Source organism: Alosa alosa, chromosome 5 (assembly GCF_017589495.1).
Source record: "Alosa alosa isolate M-15738 ecotype Scorff River chromosome 5, AALO_Geno_1.1, whole genome shotgun sequence".
In the NCBI taxonomy this organism is placed as follows: domain Eukaryota; kingdom Metazoa; phylum Chordata; class Actinopteri; order Clupeiformes; family Clupeidae; genus Alosa; species Alosa alosa.
This window is the reverse complement of record NC_063193.1, coordinates 16,226,245-16,234,696: the sequence shown is the minus strand read 5'-3', so window position 1 is coordinate 16,234,696 and position 8,452 is coordinate 16,226,245. Positions and strand designations below refer to the sequence as shown.

The window sequence follows — 8,452 nt, the reverse complement described above, 5'->3', positions numbered from 1 at the left end:
ATCTCCCCGCCTGTCCAGATCGACGACTGCTCACTATGCTAAAATCAGTAAGGGTGTTCGCAGACAAACACTGTCGTGACCGACAGACGGAGAGAGAGAGAGAGAGAGAGAGAGAGAGAGAGAGAGAGAGAGAGAGAGAGAGAGAGAGAGAGAAAATGGCAAGGTGCGATATATACTTTTGATCCTGTGGAGGTTCTGGTCTCTGCATTTAACCCAATGGGTGAATTAGTGAAAGCATGTACACAGTGAACAATACAGTGAGGTGAAGACACACTAATCCCCACAGAGCTGCCTGCTACAACGGCTGGGAGCAGTGAGGTTAGGGTGCCTTGCTCATAAGTGCTCCCCAGCCAAGGCCCACTGGTCGGGCTCAACCGCAACCTCCCAAGCCATGTCCAGAGTGCTAACCAGTGGGCCACACGGCTGTCTTCTCTCTCAATGGCTGAGAGAGAGGGGTTTTAAAAGGAGAACAAATCAAACAACATTTTAGCTCCATTCATCCAGTAGATGACATAATGGATTCCAGATATGCCTTTTAAATTGCCATTAAATGTCTCGACAATACCAACTTAAAGAGAAATCAATTTTGAGGGCTATGGTGATGCAGCAGCTGCTCTATGATTTGGAAAAATCTGGCGAGTCTACATACAATAAGGCTCATCACAGTCCAGATAATAAGAGTACTTTGCCAGCGATAAAGAAGAGTCAAAATAATGGAGTAAAGGGTGATCGCCATCGCCATCGCCATCGCCATCGCCATCGCCATCGCCATCGCCATCGCCATCGCCATCGCCATCGCCATCGCCATCGCCATCGCCATCGCCATCGCCATCGCCATCGCCATCGCCATCGCCATCGCCATCGCCATCGCCATCGCCATCGCCATCGCCATCGCCATCGCCATCGCCATCGCCATCGCCATCGCCATCGCCATCGCCATCGCCATCGCCATCGCCATCGCCATCGCCATCGCCATCGCCATCGCCATCGCCATCGCCATCGCCATCGCCATCGCCATCGCCATCGCCATCGCCATCGCCATCGCCATCGCCATCGCCATCGCCATCGCCATCGCCATCGCCATCGCCATCGCCATCGCCATCGCCATCGCCATCGCCATCGCCATCGCCATCGCCATCGCCATCGCCATCGCCATCGCCATCGCCATCGCCATCGCCATCGCCATCGCCATCGCCATCGCCATCGCCATCGCCATCGCCATCGCCATCGCCATCGCCATCGCCATCGCCATCGCCATCGCCATCGCCATCGCCATCGCCATCGCCATCGCCATCGCCATCGCCATCGCCATCGCCATCGCCATCGCCATCGCCATCGCCATCGCCATCGCCATCGCCATCGCCATCGCCATCGCCATCGCCATCGCCATCGCCATCGCCATCGCCATCGCCATCGCCATCGCCATCGCCATCGCCATCGCCATCGCCATCGCCATCGCCATCGCCATCGCCATCGCCATCGCCATCGCCATCGCCATCGCCATCGCCATCGCCATCGCCATCGCCATCGCCATCGCCATCGCCATCGCCATCGCCATCGCCATCGCCATCGCCATCGCCATCGCCATCGCCATCGCCATCGCCATCGCCATCGCCATCGCCATCGCCATCGCCATCGCCATCGCCATCGCCATCGCCATCGCCATCGCCATCGCCATCGCCATCGCCATCGCCATCGCCATCGCCATCGCCATCGCCATCGCCATCGCCATCGCCATCGCCATCGCCATCGCCATCGCCATCGCCATCGCCATCGCCATCGCCATCGCCATCGCCATCGCCATCGCCATCGCCATCGCCATCGCCATCGCCATCGCCATCGCCATCGCCATCGCCATCGCCATCGCCATCGCCATCGCCATCGCCATCGCCATCGCCATCGCCATCGCCATCGCCATCGCCATCGCCATCGCCATCGCCATCGCCATCGCCATCGCCATCGCCATCGCCATCGCCATCGCCATCGCCATCGCCATCGCCATCGCCATCGCCATCGCCATCGCCATCGCCACCGCCATCGCCATCGCCATCGCCTGCCACAGGCTTGCCGCCGGACGCGAGCAGCACAAACAAAATGGCCAGCAGAGCCCGGGTCATTGTCAGCTGGGAGCCGCCATCTCCAGGCCTCTGGACCATGACGCCCAACAGCACTGCCTGAGTGGGGGGGGAACAGGAACACTGTCAAAGTTAGTCTGCAATTATTCATCAATTACCCTCCTCACTCACTCAAACAAAGCGTTCGCTGACGCAGACGTGATATTCAGGAGTTCACCACACAGAGAGGCACACACACACAAACAATCCCTCTTTCACACAAGCAGAGTGGGGGAAGAAAATTTAGAGTTAAAGGAAAATTACCAGAGTGCATTTACGCATAAGATGAAGGAGGGGTGTTGGAAAAATAAACTAAAAGACTCAAGGATCCCATTCATTCAGGAGGCACTCACCCCAACCAACTTCAGCTGGCCTGTAGCGGAACTCCTCAGGTGGGCTTAAGAGCCGCTGGAGAGGAAGGCAGGATGGGGAACTTGAACACAAAAGAGGGTTGAACAGCAAACACTTCAGAGCCTGGTCATCTGTGGAGAAAAAGAGGGGCACACTGAAATATAGCTGTGAAATTAACACATAAAACAACAAAGCCATCCATCAATCCTAACACTGCATTGCATTAGATGCTTTTTGTATGTGATTATTTGACTGTCTTAAATATATGGAAGCCATCACTGTTTAAAGGGACACCAGGCAAGCCTGATGCTTTTCCTCTACGAAACTCCCCCTCGCTTGGTCTGAAGCTCTTTTCCTTTTCTTTGAGTCTTCTGTCAAGGGTTTTTCGTTGCTTCTTCGCCGGCTCTGCCCTTGTACACACGTTTGCAACAATCTCTAGCGTTTCTTTAGCCTGCCTGCTTCGGTCGGCGGGTAGGATACACTGAACTTGCAAGCGGGATATTTTTCCTACAGGCAGTAGGGGCGGGCGAGAGAGTCTTCATTTGCCCTGTAACGAGTCATTTAACCATAATACCGACTTACGAAGATGAGTAATTAACACGAAAACGTTGCCTGGTGTCCCTTTAAGTGGTCAGGGCAGGTTAGTAGACTTACAGCATTGGCTCAAAACCAGGTTCTCCTATGATACCTAGCTTCAGGCTAAAGGTAAACTGAACCCTGTGGATATTTTTCATGAGGCATCTTCCATTATATATGTGTGCGACTGTATGAATAACTACCCACTGTGGGATTATATATAAACTAAGTAAATGCAAACTCTAGACTTTTTTGTTTATGAATACCAGGCTAGGATCACAGCCTCCAATAATGATAAACGCAGGGTCAGTCCAAGGCTGTGTACGTGCATGGACTCTTACTGTCCATGGCTATATCTGGTCAATGATAAGACTGGGCCAGAATGGCAGCCCTATCCTGTCAAGTCCAGGGAGCGACGGCTTCTCTGCGTGATGACCCCAATAAACAAACCATGCAGCATGCAGTTGTGGCATTGCAAATTTGCCTGACCTCAGTTATGCGATTCACAGAAACCTCAGTAATGTGTTTCACTGTGTATTTAAAACATAAGCTACACAACAAAATACAAAACAGGTTTTACTCTACGTTTGCAGAAAGAGTGGGATATTTGTGTGTCAGTGACTGATTGTACATTTTACACAATATGATTTGGTTTAATCTAGAATCTGGTTTAACTAGCTTGATAATGGGAGACCATTTTAACAGACGCACTATGGAATGTGGTGGGTGTTGTGCAATTAAAAAGAAAAAAGAAAGTGCAAACATCAGAGAAGAGCTTCCAGCTCCTCCTCACAATCACATAACAAACCCACAGACATGTGGCATAGCCAGCCCCTACTCACTCCTATCTCTGCAAAACACTAGAGAGTCCAGCTCATCTTATCGCTTACACTCTCTCTCTCAGACAGACAGACAGAGATTTAAAAGGAGAACAAAACAAACCAAACAACATTTTAGTCGACACTATTCAGTAGATGACATAATGGATTCCAGATATGCCTTTTAAATTGCCATTAAATGTCTCGACAATACCAACTTAAAGAGAAATCAATTTTGAGGGCTATAGTGATACACAGCAGCTGCTCTATGATTTGGAAAAATCTGACGAGTCTACATACAATAAGGCTCATCACAGTCCAGATAATAAAGTACTTTGCCAACGATAAGGAGTCAAATGTCGATAAGGTGTGTGGATTTATGACAGAATGTGAAGCCACAACAGAATCAGAATCAATGGAGCATCATCCAAAACCCACAGCGTACAAATGTAGACCACAAAGACTTATCAGAACCAATGGCAAACAACTGTGGCCCTGAGTCAACACCACATCCAGAGAGAGAAAACAAGAGCCAGTGATTGAATCATGATGCCATCAATAGCGCCATCACTTGTATAATCTCTCCTCCTGACAAGGAAAACGCAGGAGAGAAAAGGACTCTTAGGAAGTTTCCCTCAATCATCACTTTTTATTGCTGATCAAGCAGATTCAAGAACTGAGTGAAAGTAGTAACAAAAACAAGTTCAGTCTCTCCTTAACTTGTCAGCTCTACAACAAGGTTTAACATTGAGCAAACCTACAACCCCAAAACAGAAAAAGTTGGGACATTGTGTAAAAATGCAAATAAAAACAGAATGTGATGATATACAAGTCTCGTAAACCAATATTTCTCAGCAAAAACGACATAGACAATATATCAAATGTTGACAATGAAAATTTGGACTATTTCATGGAAAATGTATGTTAATTTTGAATTTGATGCCAGCAACATGTTTCAAAAAAAGTTGGGACGGGAGCATGTTTACCACTGTGCGCTTCAACTCTTCAATTAAAGCAAAATTCTGTAAATGTTTAGGAACTGAGGAGACCAGTTGCTAGAGTTGAGAGTGAAAGGTTGTCCCATTACTTCCCGATATAGGATTTCAGTTGCTCAACAGTAGGGGTATTCTAAGTCATGTTTTTCATTCCATTATGCACCTAATTTAACAAATCTGGACTGCAGACAGGTCATTTTAGCACCTGGACACATCATCTATGGAGAAATACTGGTCTAAACACAGGAACTTTTTTCCATGTTACCTCAGTCCATTTTAGGCACAGATAAGATGGTGGTATTGTCTGAATCATGTCTCAATACAATGTTGGCTGTTTTGACTTACAATTTTGGCTGTAATTTTTGAATTGAGTATCAAACTGTGCACATAACCAATGGTTATCAGAGGTTTACCTGATCCCCAATAATGACAGGTCTGGAAACAGGTCTGATGTTGATGCAGTGCCATCTGAGGTCCAAAAGACCACAGCCATCCAATTTGTTTTTCAGCTCTTTCCCTTGTTTGCAAAGACTTATCTGGATTATCTGAATGTTCTAATGATATTATGTCCCTGTAGATGATGAACTGCCCAAATACTTCACAATTGCATCTTAAGAAATCTTAAAATTACATTGTTTCATCATTTGTGCACACAGGTTTACACAGAGTGATAAATACCCCTACATCTTTACTTCTAAGAGACCCGGCCTCTCTGGGATGCTCTTTTTTCATACCCAATCGTGTTGCTGGGGCAGCCGTGGCCTACTGGTTAGCACTTCGGACCTGTAACCGGAGGGTTGCCGGTTCGAACCCCGACCAGTAGGCATGGCTGAAGTGCCCTTGAGCAAGGCACCTAACCCCTCACTGCTCCCCGAACGCCGCTGTTGATGCAGGCAGCTCACTGCGCCGGGATTAGTGTGTGCTTCACCTCACTGTGTGTACACTGTGTGCTGTGTGTGTTTTACTAATTCACGGATTGGGATAAATGTAGAGACCAAATTTCCCTCACGGGATCAAAAGAGTATATATACACTTATATACGTATACTTATACTCCCAGTTACCTTAATTAGTTGTGAAATATTCCTCCTTTTGTTTTATTTATCATTACACAACTTTTCCAGCATTTTGTTAGCCCGTCCCATCTTTTTTTGAAACATGTTGCTGGTATCAAATCCGAAATTAACATATATTTTTTCATGAAATAGTCAAATTTGTCATTTTCAACATTTGATATGTTGTCTGTGTCCGTTTGCAACTAAATATGAGTTTAATAAAGTTGCAGATTATTACAATATGTTTTTATTCACATTTTACACAACATCCCAACTTTTTCTGTTTTGGGGTTGTACATTGACTGTGACTGACCACATAGACTACAAAGGTTTAGTTTACAAGAAGACCTTGTGGGGGGTGGAAAACATTCAGTGAAGAGACTTCATTTTGACAAGGCCGAACACTTCCAAGACAGGCAGAGTGGTAAGGCTGGCACTAAGTGATGGGGTCATAATTTGCTGACAACAAAGATGCAGTTGCCAACAGGAAGCACGCTTGCTCTCCTAACTATCTGCTGGCACGATCAGCACAATAAGGACGAAACCTATATGCAGGTGCTGGAAAGTAACAACGCAGCAATTCTCACCCTGCTTCAAATAACCTTCAAAGTGTTCCACAGTTTTCATTGTGGGATAAAGGTGGAGGGAGAGCTAAACTTTGCAAGGCTGCTGTGAGAGAATGCAAAGGTACCGGAAAGGAAAGGACATGCGCAATATTTCAGAGGGGAAAAACTCCAGTAGTCTTCAGGGGGTCGTAACATACGCTTAAAGCCAACAGGGAGATAGAAAGCGACTCTCAAAATGTTATCAGCATTTCATTGTAGAGTCTGTGGTGCTGCACAAAAGTTACCGATGTGAGACTCGGTTTCAAACCCTATGCAACATTTACTTACCTGTGTTGAGCAACTCTCCAAGCCCTTTCTTCAAACTAATTAGTACTAATCAAACTAATAAGTTACAATGTAACTACAGCACATAAAGCAACATTTCAGATGCGTCAACATATCGTCCAATTCTACATGCCATTCTAATTATACTATGTGTCCTACGTGTTATGTAGCAATAACATTACATGGTAAAGGGTCGTCGTGATTGTTACTGTAGATATTCGAGACTTGGCTACTAAGAGGAACAAAAACACTCGGCAAATCGTTTTAGCCATAGTTGAGGGTGTAGAGTTCTATCACCTCCCCATGTTTCATACCATGGACAACAGAGTCCAGATAAACATACGACACAAACGATGGATACTTGACAAGGGATTGTTATGGCCAAGATCCTTGATTACAAACCACCGCTTCAACACGGAGGTTTGCCCTTTTTATGGGGCTTGATAGCAGACTCCCACGCAACGTCACAGCATCCATCCAGCATGCTAGTGATACTGTTAGCACAGGATGATTCTTCGATAGATAGCTGATGTAATTTCATGTTGTTGTGCACATTCAAACAATTGTTTTCGACATATTAACATTAGTGACCATCACTTCAATGTAAGTCACCTGCTGCTAATCCCCCAACAATATTGCCATGCTAACGTGAGTTGGCTAATTCAAAGTTATTAAGACCATAGGCATTTTAAGCTAGCTAGTGCTAACCTCACCATAACGTTATCTTGAAAAATGGCATCACATTAGTTTCAGACTGCCAACCCACTGCTGTTTGCACAGAATGTGCAAGGACCTTGGTCAGACACATCGTTAAGCTATCTATGCCACATCAGACACCGGCTACCACCTGAGGTGGCGTTGTTAGCTATGTAGCTAGCATCTACGAAAATCTTGTCTGCAACCCTGACTAGCCAGCCACGTTCTGTACTTACCCACTGTACATGACTCGTAGACTCAGATTTAGTTGGAAGCTGAATGAGTAAAAACAGACAGCAGTGAACGCGTTCTTCCCATCAATGCGCCACGTCTATAGCTAGATCCCCAAATTAACTGAGCAGACAGCTCATTGAGCAGTCCTTCAAATGAGACCAATTTTGTTGCTCCGTGATCCATCCATTCAGAAGCTACAGACGTGTACCGCTCCGCCCCCTTTCAGACGGGCCCACAACAGTGAATGGCAATTATAAGAAATGCGGCCAGATTAGGTGAATTTGTTTTAACCTTCTTCCTTCACATGGTATTTAAATTATATCAACCAAATTTGAGGGTCTATGTTAAAATGGAAATAATGATCAATGATTTGTTTAAAATTGTGGAGCAGACTTCGGGTTTGTTAAAGCAAGCATTTTGTGGAGTTTCCTTTCTACAAAAGATAGATACATGTAGGTCTGCGCTTCCGGACAGGCTGCCGTATCCAGAAGTGTAGGAATATACTTCAACTCAAAACAGGGTAAGAGCTCAGTGACCTTAAAATATTAAAACCTTAATTTTTGTTCTCATCTAACTGGTATTGGGGATAATAACAGGAACCAGAAGAATGGGGTGGCGTTTTCCCCCCGCAACCACAAGATTTGGGTTCCTTTTCGGAAATCCCTACTTGTACATTCAGACAATTCACCTCCTCAAGTAAGGGCCAGGACAGGCATATACAAAC

General features: G+C 46.2%; 1 long non-coding RNA gene across 1 annotated transcript; it reads right to left on the bottom strand.

Annotated features, from left to right (window-relative positions):
- Positions 1-2,044: 2,044 nt before the first annotated feature.
- LOC125294947 lies at positions 2,045-7,879 on the bottom strand. Its single transcript, XR_007193593.1, has 3 exons — positions 7,731-7,879; positions 2,468-2,596; positions 2,045-2,174 (listed from the first exon to the last, which is right to left on the bottom strand). It is a non-coding gene; the product is annotated as an uncharacterized LOC125294947 (long non-coding RNA).
- Positions 7,880-8,452: the final 573 nt, after the last annotated feature.